We start from the raw sequence: 15,795 nt of genomic DNA on the forward strand, positions 1-15,795 counted from the left end.
ACAGGTTGTATCTAGAGTATGAAAAGAACTCTTACAACTCAAAAAAGACAAATGACCTAACTAAAAAATGAGCAAAGAGTCTAAGTAAACATTTTACCAAAGATGATATGCAAGTGACCAAAAAGCACATGAAAAAAATGCTCAACATCATTAAATATTAGAGAACTGCAACTCAAAACCACAAGATACAAAATCACACACACACCAGGATGACTTAAAAAATGACGTCATCCAATTTTAACTCAACACACCCTCACAAAATAGATAATTGCTTTTTAAAGTTTTCTGCAAAGAAACAGCAGATTGAGGATAACACTAACAGTATGTATAAGCATAAATGAATGATAAGAAAGTGGCACCACTGACACTTCAACTAATTTGGGAATAAATCCTTTATAAACTATATGACAAGCTAATCATATGTGACAAAAATGGCAAAAAGTTGAAATTACCAAGACAATATGAAATGTGATATTTCATTACTACTGTTAATGATGAAACTTGCATTAAGTGTATACTATGTCGAGAAATCAGCAAATTTCAGGGTAAAGCCATCAGGATTTATAAGATATTTACAAGTATTATTTAGCTATATTTATATTTTCTTTCTTAAAACTCTGGATTTAAATATGTTTTATAATATAGATGTATAATATATTTATAATACAGAGATTGTCCAGTGGTTTGTGTATATAAGCTATAAACAAATATTCATATATTCGGGATTGATGTTTAACTGATAAGATGGGCAATCACAGAAGTGTAATGACTACTGTGTTAGAGCCCAGACCTGGACTTCTGTCCTAATTAAACCCCTTAGATGGAACTTTGAACAAGTTACTTAGCCACTTTGGTATTGGTTTTTCATCTGAAAAAATGAGAATGCTGATAACCTTTACTTCATGGAGTGGTTGTGAGGATTAAATGATATAATACACATTAAACAGCACAGTGCCTGCATGTGGTTTATGCCTAATAAATATGATGATGATGGCTATGATGATGATGATGATGATGAATAAGAATCCTTGGAGGGGAGAGATAGTGGAGAGATATATAAACCTAGCACAATAACAAGCTAGAGTTAAATATGGGACCTGATAATCTTGCAGTCCCAGGGAATGTACAGTATACAGTTTCACAGTATCACTGTCACCTTCACCCTTATGACCTTGTCTGCTACTTCTCAAAGTTCTTCCTCCTCCTTCCAAGGTTACCTATCACTTCTAGTTTCCAAACTCCATTCTTCCTGGCTCACTGGAATAAAGGGAAAGACACCTGTTATTTTATTATGCTGAGGGATTTAATTCTTGTTAATCTTCCCCCTTCCACCTCCACTTTGTCCACTGGGTCTGGTTCTCATGGCCATGTAGCCCTAATAAGATGATTTTATAAACAAAGGATTTTTTTCTAATAAAATTCAACTTTCTTTCAGGGCCAAAACACTCAAATTGCAGCCAGCTCTTAAAATAACTATTATTCTTCTCCCACCATAAACAAATGAATAATTGAACAAATAAGTGAGCCATCTTCTCCCCTCACTGAAATACCTCAGGGACACTTTTCAATTAAATAAGATTGCTGGAATCAAAACAGCAGCCTTATTCTGTTTCCTTATATGTTCCCTAGGAGCTGCCCTTCATTCTACAATGTTAGGCTGATTTGACTTGCTTAAACTCAAGTTACTCAGGAATTGGCAATATTGGTGGGGGTGACAAATGGAGATTGTTTGATTTACAGAGAAGGGAGTAACCAGATGTAGCAATATAAGCCTGTGTTTTAGGGAAGAGGAAACCTGGGTGGTTAACTGAACTCTCATGGGCAAGAAACTAACTTTCCTGGATTTCAGGTTTTTCGTCTGTTAAACATGAAGTTAGAACCAGATTAGAGAGAAGACATTATAAACCATGCAGGGAAGTGCTTTACATTTCCTTGTTGTTGTGGAACAGGAGAAAGGCTGAACACTACTGAATTTTATTATCTAAAAATAAACTAGACACAAAAAGGCTCAGCCACTTAAAATTGGCCACCCACAGTGGTTGTCTTTGGATGGGGACATTAGAGTAGTTGATATTTTTGCCTTTAATATTTGTATACCTTTCAAAACTTAAATAACTGTTGTGTGTTGACTTTCTAATTAGTAACCATAAAAGGCGAGGTGGAAAACTCAAGATACATGTTTGTATATACGTTCTGATTTCACTTTTGCATAAAATTCTGTATGCACATGTAAGAAAATTCCAGAAAGAAAAAGAGCTTAAAATGAAACTGTGTTTTTCTCTGAGTGGTGGTATTGTGATCTTTATATTCCTTTTCTCCATACTTTTTGATATGTTCTAAATTTTATACAATACACAGAAACCTTTAACCAGGAAAATAATAAAACATTTAAAAATTAAATTTAAATGCTGAAATTGTAGCAAAATGGGCTTCAGCCCTACTCCACTTCCCTCCTCAGTAATGAGCCCAAATGCAGTGTCTTCCTGTTTAAGGTTTGATCTTGGTATTGTTTCTTCCTGAGCTTTGGGACTAGTGGAGTCTACCCAGCTTGTGTTTTGCCATGTGTTTATAAAGTACTGGAGAAGCTCCATGAGGGTATATGTACTCCATTACTACTGTATGGAACTGTTTAATCACTATATTGTGTACCTGAAACTAATATTACACTGTGTTAACTGGAATTTAAATAAAAACTTAAAAAAACTACAAAACTTCTAGATAAAAACTCTGGAGAAAATTCTCATAGACTTAGAGTAGGCAAGGATTATCTTAGCCAGGAGTCAAAGAAACATTAACCATAAAAAGAGAAAAAGGATAAACTGAGCTTCATCAGAATTAAAAGCCTTACAAATAAGAACAAAGTTAGAGATCTTATACTACCATATTTGAAGGCCTACTATAAACCTACAGTAATCAAGATGGTGTAGAAATGTCATAAAGACTAACACACAGATCAATAAAATAGAATTCAGAGTCCAAAAATAAGTGCACATTTACAAAGTCTTTTGATTTTCCACAGAGGTTCAAAGCAATCCTAGTGGGTATAAAAAACTTTAGAACAAATGATACTGAAAATCTATATGGAAAAAAACTAACCTCAACTCCTCTCACATACCATAAATAAAAAATTAATTCAAGATGGATCACAGATCTAAATGTAAAAGTTAAAATGCTAAAATACTTAAAGAAAAATGTAAGAGAATATCTTTGAGAACTAGGAGCAGGCAAAGATTCCATAAATGAAAAAATTAATAAAACAAATTTTAAAATCTCCACTCATAACTAAGAAACTATTTTTTTAAAAGATTTATTTATTTATTTATTTGACAGAGAGAGATCACAAGCAGGCAGAGAGGCAGGCAGAGAGAGAGGAGGAAGCAGGTTCTTTGCTGAGCAGAGAGCCCGATGCGGGGCTCGATCCCAGGACCCTGAGATCATGACCTAAGCCGAAGGCAGCGGCTTAACCCGCTGAGCCACCCAGGCGCCCCACTAAGAAACTATTAATAAAAATTAATGGCAAGTCACAGACTGGAAGAAAGTATTCATAAACATATATCTGACAAAAGATTGTTATTCAGGGTATATTTTGAAAACAAAACAAAACCCTACAGCTCAATAAAAAAAAGACCCCCCCCAAAAAAAAAAAACACTTTAAAAGAGGGCAAAATATTTGAAAACACATGTCTTAAGCTAAAATATATAAATTTCAAAAAATGCATTAAAAAGTATTCAACATCAGCAGTTACCAGGGAAATACAAAAATTAAGCCAAGAGAAAATGCCACCACATGCGCGCATACACACACACACACACACACACACACACACACACACAATACAATGGCTAATTTTTTTTTTAAAATGCTAGGGGAAAAACTAGTGCAATTGTACATTGTTGGTTGGAATGTAAAATGCTACAACCACTTTGGAAAAAGTTCAAAAGTTTCTTATAACTGAACATATTCCATATGACCCAGCTCTTCTACTCCTAAGTATCCAAAGAAATGAGTCATAAGCCCATAAATAGACTTGTTCAAGAATGCTCATAGCAGCTTTATTTATAACAGTCAAAACCTGAACTAAGAAATAAATGTTTACCAATAGGAGAATGAGTAAACAAAATACAATATGTGGAAGACCACTCAGCAATAAAATGAAGGTGCTGTTGATGTACACAAACACATTATGAGTCTCAACCTGAGCAAAAGAAGATTTTCACAACAGAGTACATATTGTATGACTCCATTTATATGAAGTTCCATAACAGTCAAATAGTTATCCTGAAAAAATGCTAGAACAATAGTTGCTTCCAGAGGATGGTATAAACAAGGAGTCACTGAGAAGGAATATGAGGTAATAATGATAATGATAATGGTCTACATCTTTCTAAGGATTTGGTTTACTCAGGCATAGGCATTTGTCAAAACTTAGGCAATATCTTTAGATTTGTGCATTTCATTGTATGTAAATTTTAAATGGAAAAAAAACTGTAAACAACTATTGAACTCTAGTTAATGAAAATTCTAATGAAATATTTGTGAGGGAAATAACTGTTGTCTCTAATTTATTGAAATGCACATAAAAATAAATAGTTCAATAGGGAGATGGATAACTGTGATAAAACAAATATAATAAAACAATGATAGAGTCTAGATGGTTGTATAAAAGTGTTTACTTTGTTGTATGTTTTTTTTTACCTAAGAGAATTCAAAATATACATCCACACAAAAATTTGTACCGAAATTGGTGTAGCATATTAATTCATATTTGCCCAAACTGAAAGTTATATATGAATATCTATCAATAAGTGAGTGCATAAACAAACTGATATTAAAACTAAATGAACTGCTACACATAACATGGATCAATTTTATAGACATAATATTTAGGAAAAGAAGGCAGTCATAAGAGAAACCATGCAGTATGATGCCACTTATGTGAATTCCAGAATAGGCAAAGCTAATGCATCATGACTGAAATTAGGTAAGTGGCATTACCTGAGATGAGAGGCAAGAGTGGTAGTTGTGGGGGCATTCAGGAGCTTCTTAGGGTAATGCAAATATTCTGCATCTTGATTATGATGATGATTATATACTATGTATATTTTTAAAAATCTCACGCAATTCCAGTACAATTGAACTGGGTACATTTTATTATATGTAACAAAACAAAACAAAGCAAAACAAACAAACAAACAAACAAAAAAAGCCATAATGAACCAGATTTTTAAAATACCTAATTCAGATCCTGATTTTTTCCTGTCATACAATGGCTCCCCATTTCATCTCATGGTAAAAGCCTTCCTAAAGCCTAAAATTCCCTAATGATCTGCTTCCCCGTCCCTTCTCCAACGTCTCTGACTTCAACTCTTAATATTCTTGGCCTTCCTCACTCCACTTTTGCTGCATTTGGCCCCCTTGCTTTTCCTTGAAACACGCCAAACATGCTCTCACTTCAGGGACTTTGTGCTCACTCTTCCCTCTGTCCAAGATGCTGTTTTCCCAAATATCCACAACATGGCTCATCCCTCTTCTCTTCTGGGTCTTTACCAATTATTATCTTCTAAATGAGATCTTCACTGATGCACTCTTTAAAATTGAGCACATGTGCACAGACCTAAAACTCACCATACACTTTTCCCTTCTTCTGTTCTTACCTTTTTCTTTTTACCTTTTAACCTTTACATATAGCAAAACATACATGCTTTACATAGCATATGTGTCAACAATTCTCAATATCCCCTTGTTAACATGTTAGGTTCAACTTTTGTTTTGTTAATTGTTGTGTTATGTTGCCAGAGCTTGTTACAGTGTTGAGACATAACAGTAAACATAACATATAACCACATATATATATATATATATATATATACATAAAACATAACATATAACAATAAAAATTTGTTGAATAAAGAAATAATGTTTACTTATTTAGATATGGAGACCTTCTTGGAAAGAAAATGTGAGAGCTGAAATGGCAGACTATCTCCTCAGACCTGAAGGGTGTGACATTAATTGGACTTTGTGCTTCTACCTAGTGGCTCCAAACCAACTTCAAAGTCTTTTCCCATAAGAGAATTGGTTATTCTGCATGGTAATAGACAAAAATAGTCTTTAACCCCCAGAGCTGGAAGAGGGGATTTGGGGAGGGGGATCCCACTCTGAAATTTTTGAGACCAATATCTTAACATATGGAGTTGGATTGTAAGTTTGAGAAAGATGACTGGCAGGCAGAGTTTCTGGCTCTATAGGGTAGAGAAAAGGCCCTCCTCAAGGACTAGCCTGTGCTTTAAGCCAAACCTCCTCATTTTCCCTCACCTCAGTAAACTAGATTGCATGATTAGCCCTAGTAATTCGGGGGTAAGGAGTGCAGCCTGGAGAGTATGCTCTGATGGAGAGAAGGAAGGAGAGGTGTGGAAGATGGCATCCTGTTTAGGGAGGTCAGACTTACTGGGGCTCCAGACACCTGATGAAGGATGACAAAGCCCGGGATTGGACCTCAGGTAATCAAAGAGAAATTGGCAGCCTACTGACAAAGGACCATTTTCCCGAGGTTCGGCCTCTGTTCCACAGTTCACTGCCAAAAGCACCTCTGAGTTTAACTTCAAAGGTACTTTTTATGTAGTTAAGGGATTAGAACAAATGCCAAAGCCTCTGGAAGACCTGTTGCAATTAAATAAAATCAGAAACTCAATGCCTCTTGGTTGAACAGGTTACAGGCTGGAGGAGAAGGACACCACCTGAGTTAGAATCTAAAAAATATGGTTTGAATCACAGCTTGACCACTCTGGCAATAAAATCTTGGGTAAGTCACTTTCCTTCACGGATTATCAATTCCATCATCTGTCAAATGGGATACTCATGCTAACTTGCCAGCTCTACCTCAGGGCTAATACAAGGATTAAATGAATGTGTGACCAGGAGATATTTTAGAAATTGAGAAGGTCTGTACAGTATCAGATGCTGTTGTTGACAGGTTCAGGTAACACACTGATGAAAAACTAGCTGGACAACTGGAGTAACTGGATACATTTAAAGATGGAAAGAAGAATTTTCCAGCTCACTTGATCTTGGATCAAGTGACTTTCTGGGTAATTGAGAACAATTATGAACATGTAGTCCTCCCTTGAGCCACCAGAAACAGTATCAGGTGTCTGATATGTCCAGGGAAGGGCCTAGGAATCTGAATTTTGATAAGCCCACCAAGTGATTCTGATGGCAATGGAAGTTCAAGACCTGCTTTATCTGTCAGCTACACATGAAATTTCATTGGCCTTTGGGTTTATTTCTCTCTAATATTTAGCTCTGTTGGTGGTCTTACTAAAGAGTATACCTGCTCCTGCAGGAGTTGGGTGGATCTTCTTGCTTACAGCTGGGAACAAGCAAACTGCACTATTAATTACAAAGAAATAATCTGATTTGTTGCTAAACAACTGTTTGCCTTGCTTCAGCCATAGGTGAAACTATTCAGAATTGCTCACCATAGATTTCTGAGTCACCTGCATGATCATTAAAGAATCACAGTTAGTGAGTTTTCAGCCTTCAGACTTCGTTAGATTCCTGCTGGGGGTTGTCAGAGACAAAGAAATATTATTGACTATATTTCCTATGCTATACATTATGTTTCCATGTCTTATTTATTCTGTAACTGGAAGTTTGTACCTCTTAATCCTCTGTACCTATTTCATCCATCCTCCTATCCCCTTCCCCTCTTATAACTGTCAGTTTGTTCTCTATAAGTCTGTTTCAGTTTTGTTTTGTTTTGTTTCTTTTTTTTAATATTTAATTTTTTTATTTTTTCAGCATAACAATATTCATTATTTTTGCACCACACCCAGTGCTCCATGCAATCCGTGCCCTCTACAATACCCACCACCTGGTGCCCCCAACCTCCCACCCCCCACCACTTCAAAATTCTCAGATCGTTTTTCAGAGTCCATAGTCTCTCATGGTTCACCTCCCCTTCCAATTTCCCTCAACTCCCTTCTCCTCTCCATCTCCCCTTGTCCTCCATGCTATTTGTTATGCTCCACAAATAAGTGAAACCATATGTTTTGTTTTGTTTCTAATTACATATATGAATGAAGTAATATGGTATTTGTATTTCTATGACTTATTTGACTTAGCATAATACCCTCTAGGTAAATCCATGTTGTCACAAATGTCACAAATTTCACATTCATGTGTTGCAAAGTGTCACAAGATCACTTCTTTTTAATACTTTTCTAAAAGCATCAAGGGGCAGCCAACACAAACGTTCTGACTCTTCTCAGTGACTTTTTCTAATGCTAGACTCTCAGTAAACATTAAACTGAATTCCAAGTTAGTTTAGGTTACAGTTTTACTATGCTTTGCCATGGCATAAAATAATTTACCAGCTTTCAACTCTATTATAGTATCAATATATGTGTCCCCCTCCACACACCTTCTGCTAGGTTTTTGTAATAACAATACAATAATACTTTGTATTTCAAGATACAATTCCACTTTAGTCAAGGTAAAGTTAAGTTGTTCTAACAGAAACCCACTAATAGGATGACTGAGATAACAAAGCAGTTTCTCTTTATCTGTCAGCTACACATGAAATTAAGAGTCCTGATGTGAGGGATACTGGTTGGCAAGTGGTTTTGCCCCTTTGAAGTCATTTATGAGCCTAGGTTCCTTCCAAGTTGTTACTTGGCTGATATAATTGACTTAATTAAATGTGGGTAACCACCATGAATGGGTCCAGGTGGTGGGAAGTAGGAAGAAGACAAAGGGGAAACACACTGTGGTCTTAAGGTACATACATTCTATTAGGGATAATATAGTCACATGACAGCATCTGACTACAGGAGATTCTTGGAAATGTGGTCTAGCTGGGAAGCAATGTGCCCAGCCACAATTTTATTATTATGGAAGAAAATGAAACTAGGTTTAAGTGCACAGCTAATAGTCTTGACCACACCCATTTCTCCTTGCTTCTTCCATACCCAGAAGCCACATTGAAACCTTCACTCGCATTTATACCTAAAGATCTCTGTATTGATTAACTTAGCAAGCACTATCTCAGCTTTTAGCACACTTGACCTTCCCAGTAGCACTGTGAGGCAGGCAAGATAGGAATTTGAGGCTCCAGTGGAAAGAGATCTAAAGCAAGGCTCAAAGAAATTACTTGCCTCACAAGTGGCAAATGTGTGGTCAAAACCCGATTTTCCAACTCCAAGCACCTGTAATTTTTCACTGTCTTATATTCCATCTTTTTTTAATAATCATCTGCTATATGGTTCTTAGCTGTTTACCTTCATTACTGCCTTGCCTACTGTCCCCTCCTCCCAGGGAATGGTCAAAGCCACACAAGAATAAAACCTTTTTTACAGGGGCACCTGGGTGGCTCAGTTGTTAAGAGTCTGCCTTCAGCTCAGGTCATGATCCCCTGGTATCGAACCCTCCATTGGACTCCCTGCTTGGCAGGAAGCCTAGTTCTCCCTCACTCCCCCTGCTTGTGTTCCCTCTCGCTCTGGACTCCCTGCTTGGTGGGAAGCCTGTTTCTCCTTACCTTGGCAGCTTGATGGTGTGTGTTCCCATTGGGAACTCCTGGGCATAGCCAAACCAAGATGTTTTCTGTACTTTGTATTATTGCTTAAAACAGGTTCTCAATAATTTTGCACATGTCACTTGCACTTTTTGGTATACTCTCCATTCTGTTCTGTTAAAGCCTTTGTTCATCTATCCCTTCAATTCTGGGCCCAATACATACTTCTGAACAATATTCACTATGCTTATCGATATTCCTATCCACAGGCCACTAATGTGGCCATCCTTGTGCTTCAGTAGTTCCTTCTTTACACAGGGACTGGGATGTTATTTTTAAACTTTAATTCTGATCAAGTCATTTATGAGTTCACTAGAGCTGCCATAATGAAGTACCACAGACTAGGGGGTTTCAACAACAGACTTATTTTCTCGCAGTTTTGGAAGCTATAAGTCTCAGATCAAAGAATCAGCAGCATCTTCTGAAAACTCTATCCTCGGCTTACAGATGGCTATCTTGTCCCTGTGTCTTCACAGTCTTCCCTCTGTACTTGTCTGTGTCCTAAGCTCCTCTTCTTATAAGGACATCAGTCATATTGGGTTATGGCACCACCCTAATTACCTCATTTACCTTAATTACCTCTTTAAAGACCTTAGCTCCAAAAACAGTCACATTCTGTGGTACTAGCTGTGAGAACTTCGAGTATGAATTGGGAGGGACACAATTCAGTTCATAACACCACTCATCTCTTCAAAATCTCTTTAATGATTCCCCATTTCAGAGTAAAAAGTAGTGTCCTTTTAATCGTTCAGGATCCAGCCCCTGGAAGTTCCCTGATTTTATCCCTCTACCACTCTCCCCTTTGCCTGCGCTCCTTTAAGTCACACCAGACCCAGTGCCATTTCTCTAACATATCAGGCATGTACCCAACCACCTCAGGGCCTTTGTGCTCCTGTTCCTTCTGCCTGAAATGCTTTCTTCTCAGACATCCACATGGCTCATTGCCTCTATTTGATCCCCTTATAAATCACAGTATCCTATTTAAATAATAAAGTGCACCCTCAGCAGTACATTATTCCTTCCACTGCTTTATTTCCTTTCATAGCATTTTCCATCTTCTAATATGTCACATTTTTAAAGTGTTTCCTCCCATGAGATGCAAGTTTCATGAGGCCAGGGACATTTTCTGTTTTGTACTTCTGTATGCCCAGCCGGTAAAAGAATCTCTGATATATGGTAGGCACTCAGGAAATATTTGCTTAAAGAATGAGTAAGCCCTGCTTAATGAGAATACAACTGAGTTGGGGGGAAGGAAAGCCTCAGAGCAACCGAAATCACAATCAAGAAGCCCATGCTCCACACTATTTTTGTGGAGGTGAGGAACAGTGCCCAGAAACCTTAGTTTACATAAAGTTCTATGAAACATATATATATATATATATAAATTATATATATAAAATATATATATAAATTATATATATAAATTATACATATATATAAATATATATATAAAAATTTCAATTTCAATATATATAAATAAATATATATATTTTTATATATATATAGAACATAAAGTTCTATGAAATATATATATATATAAATTATATATATATAAATATATATATATAAAAATTTCAATTTCAATATATATAAATATATATATATAAATTTCAATTATATATAAATATATATATAAAATATATATATAAATTATATATATATAAATATATATGTATATATATAAAAATTTCAATGTCAACGCAAATGAGAAATGGTAAGAAAAAATGATTTTGTTAAAGAAGGCTTGTTGACAATCATGAGAAGTGACAACTGACAGATTTATAGTGAAGTCAGAGAAGAAACACTGTAAAAAGAGATACACTAACTCAAAAGGCACATCTATTTGGGGCCATTTTCCACAAGAGTAGTGACTACATCTAAGTAGTAATGAAAACAAACAAACAAAAAAACAATTGTCATAGCCAAGAACAGGACATGAAGTTCACAATAAGAACGAAGAGTTATTAGGAAGAGTTTGCATATATCTGGTGTGCTTCATTTTGCTAAGGCAGAAAAAATGTGCCATACTTGGAATATGTGGTTTTTTTCTTCCTAACATGTGGTTTAAATAGCTGTTTTCAAAAACCTTGATGTTGAAAGTGGTGAACTTTCTTTAGACTCCTTCATGCACATTCCTCACTCCCCAGGCTAGAAAATTTGATATAAAAAGTATGGCTGTTCTCAGCACAGTTCTGCTGCTCACCTTCTTCTGATCTGAGGATGGGAATAAATTGCCTTCAGTTTTCCTGAAGACATGAACCAGAGCTTCCATTGTCTCCCTTGGCACTCTCATTCCTACAACTCACCCCCAATTTGATGCTTGCCTTTTGGATTTTCCTCACTGCCTCCCAATGAGGACCATCTGGAAAATTCCCCTCTGGTTTATAAAGCCTTCAAGTCTGTCTAACATGCCATGTGACCCTTCCCTAGGGTTTGTTTGCCAGTCAAGCAAATCATAGTCATTCTCCATGCCTACTCAGCAAGAAAGCAGGCCTGAGATGGGCTGAAGAAACATGTCTGAAATCATTCCTATAATACTCCCTAGGTGTTGACACCCAGAACCTGAAACCCCGCCAGCCTAAGCCCTGAACAGAGCCCAACACCCAAAAAGAGAGACCGAGGGTGGGTCCTGGGAGTCAACAACCTAGGGATGCAGCCAGGGTTCAGAACCTCAAGATACAGTTAACAGAGCCAAGATCCAAAATACAAACTGAGTAACTTCAGTAGAAACACGGGGGGGGGGGGAGGTTAGAGTAAATTTGGGAGGAAAGCTGGGAAAGGCAAAGTTGCAGCATCCCCAGGTCCAGGAACCCAGTTAGATCCAAAGGCATAACATCCCATTGGTCAGGATTTTGTAGGCCCAGCTGCAGGCAGCTCATGTTTACTTCTGTGAAAACTCCAGGGTTCCATCTTCTGCCCAACTCTGTTCTTATTTTTCATAAGGTTTTTGAGGGACTTCAATTCCCCATGGCTTCTCCCACTATCTCTGTGCAGCTAACTTTGCATTTGAACAACAGTAGGAAATGTGTGGCATTCCCTATGAAGGGACTCTCATTCTAGCCCCAGTTCTGTTACTTCCTGGCTGTGTGATCTTAGGCAAGTCATCTAATTTCTCTGGGACTCAGTTGCCTCATCTGGGAAGAGGGAAAAATAATGTCCACCTCATAGAATTGCAGTAAGTATTAAATCAAATCATGAAGATGAAGATTATTTTTTAAAAAACGAAGTGCTATATATAATATAATTCATAGTGTTAGTAAGTCAGTCTCTAACCTGGACCTCTGTCCCAAGCTCCAGCTTGATATAGTCAACTGCCTCCTATAACCTTCCACTTGGTCATCCCACAGACACCGCAGAGTCAACATATTCCAAACTACCAAAACTTTTATTGTCCATTGAAGGGCATTCTGCCTCTGCTATGGAGCCTATCTCAGTGAAGCACACTTGAGGCACTAGGATGCCACACCTAAAACTTGAAAGTTTCCATAGGCTGAACCCTCCTTCACCATCTACATCCAATCTGTTACCAAAAACCAGGCTAAGACCAAACCATGATGAAATCGAAATCCTTTTACTCTACCCCCTCTGCCTTGACCTAGGTCAGAGTCTCAGTATTTCTCTCCTGGAATATTGCAATAGCATCTTAAGAGATTCAGCTACCTTTGGTCTCATACTCCACATTTCCAAATTAATACTTACCATCCTGGCCTTACTGGTCTTTGAAAAATATAAATCTGACATGCCAAACTCCTCTACTTAAATGCAATGTTCCTTAAAATTGATAACCCAGTCTTAGCACCTTGGCATTAGAGATACATGCCAACTTCACTTCTCACCCTATCCCTCTATGTACCCAGTGTTCTCACCACTCCTAACCAGAGGCATCTTAAACAGACCATGTCTCTCTAACCTCCATGACCCTTTTCTATTCTGATATACCTTGAACATTTCATAGAATTAGATCCTTCTGGGAGTATGGAACTTTACAATGAATTGACATCAGAAGCTCCCCTGCCATAGCTTTCTTCAACTTCCAGTGATTTTCCCCCCAACACAGCCCCACACAGAAGACAATTGCTAACTATGGAATATCCAAAACCCTAAGGCAGCATGAACACTGGACAGGGTTCTGCGTTAATTGTCAGATGCCTTTAAGTTCATTCAGTTCTTGTTCTAATTCAAGGTCTGCCATTAAAGACAAAAGCCAACTACATTGTGTTATCTGTGAGATGGTCCTCAAAGACATTGTTGAGCAGCTGAATTAAGCAACATAACAGCCCACATTACCTCTGGACCTCCTTATAAATGTTTTTTGTTGTCTGAGTCAATCTAAGTAAGGGTTTTCATTACTCACAGCCAAAAGCACTATAAATGTTCCAACACAATAGCTGACTCAAGCAATAACACAGGCCTGCAAAATATACATGGGAGCTATCATGTCTCTTACATCAATCAAGCAAACAAAAATAAAATCAGGCTCAGAGAAGGAAAGTAATTTCCCCAAGAACACACTGAAAATTCTATGGTTAATTCTATTGATTATGACAATACTAAAAGCTATTTGCAGTCTGGATTATCAGGTGGATAAGCACTGGTCCCTTCTAATTACGTTATTAAGTTGCAAAAGGTTGGGTAACCATATTTCCACAGGATATTAGAACTGAGTGTAGACTAAGTAAACAGACTCTAAGTAAAGTCCTAAGGGCTTGTCCATGAAGAAATGGTAGAAGCTTTAGTGTCAACTTTGGGACATCCAGATGATTGTGATGTCTCTGTATTCTTGGCTAATCTTTGGTCCATATAGTATCTGAAGCATTAAGATAATGTTTCACCTACTTATGTGTGTGTGTGTGTGTGTGTGTGTGTGTGTGTGTGTGTGAGAGAGAGAGAGAGAGAGAGAGAGAGAGAGAATGATTAATGAATGTCATAGAGTGTATACCTATAAAGAGGGAACTCAAATCATGCCTGCCTATGTGGGCGGGGCAAAAGAGTAGTAGGGATGGGCTAATTACCAGTTTAATTTTTTTTTTTTCTGGCCAACTTAAAATTGAAAAGCAAGGAGTCTGATTGGCCTTTCTACCTTCCCTCATATAATTCTTCACTCATGTCAAAGGACATTTTGCTGTACAGCTAGTCTAAAAGTGATATAAGATGCCCTGTGAGTAGTGGTCAGCCCATCCCTGGCTCGATCTAAGGATGAATGCCCCTCTTGTCGGGGGAGACTATAAAAGAGATTCATATTTCAGGAGGAAAGTACTACCAACTTCATCAAATCTTTTATAGTCCCTTCCAAATACTGATTCCCCTTACAGCCCATCTAATACTAGGTCCTTTGAGATGAAAACATATTCTCTGTTTTTTTTTTTCTTTTGTCAAAATTTCCCATAGAAATAGGAAGTCTCAAATTTATTTGGCCCACCATGGAGTCCTTTCTATTTCATACAATAGCGCCAGCCCTAATAATTTTGGAACTGAGACCCAACCAGTGATACTATTGATGATGCATCAGAAAAGAAAGAACAACTGCTTTTTACAAAGACCTTTTTACATTAAAACTACATATTTCCTACCAGGTGGTGGGTATTGGAGAGGGCACGGATTGCATGGAGCACTGGGTGTGGTGCAAAAACAATGAATACTGTTATGCTGAAAAAAATTTAAAAATTTAAAAAAAAAAGACCCATAAAAAAAATTTAAAAAAGAAAGAAAAAAACCTACATATTTCCTAGGTGAATTCACCTCTTAGCCTGTTGGAACCAATTGGTTTTATAGAACCAGCCACTTCACATTGTAGATTCAGTGGCAGAGCTTCCATACAGGGAGCCTCTCAGAGCACTTAATGAAGCCACACACTCCCAAATGTTACAAATGATAGGCAGTTGGACCCAGCAAGCATTATGAACTTGCCAATCAGTTTTCCAAAGCCTTGGGGGGAAAAATGTCTTTCATGAAATAGGCTACATTTGCCCAGAGCACCAGAGAAAAAGAGCATCTCTTGGGAATTCCAACAAAAGACTCCTTCCTTTCCTTCTTAGCCTACAAGGCAGGGAAGTGTGTCTGCTGAGGGAGGGCAGATAAGACAAGGACTCTTCCATCTAGCTGCTTAGCTTCATCCCCACCCAGAAACCACCCTGCTCCCAGTCATTGTTGAAGAATCTGTTCTCATGGACACTTTGACTATTGGAAAAATCTTTCTAGAGCTGAGGTGAAGAAATGTAACCAT

Source organism: Lutra lutra, chromosome X (genome assembly GCF_902655055.1).
Source record: "Lutra lutra chromosome X, mLutLut1.2, whole genome shotgun sequence".
In the NCBI taxonomy this organism is placed as follows: Eukaryota; Metazoa; Chordata; class Mammalia; order Carnivora; family Mustelidae; genus Lutra; species Lutra lutra.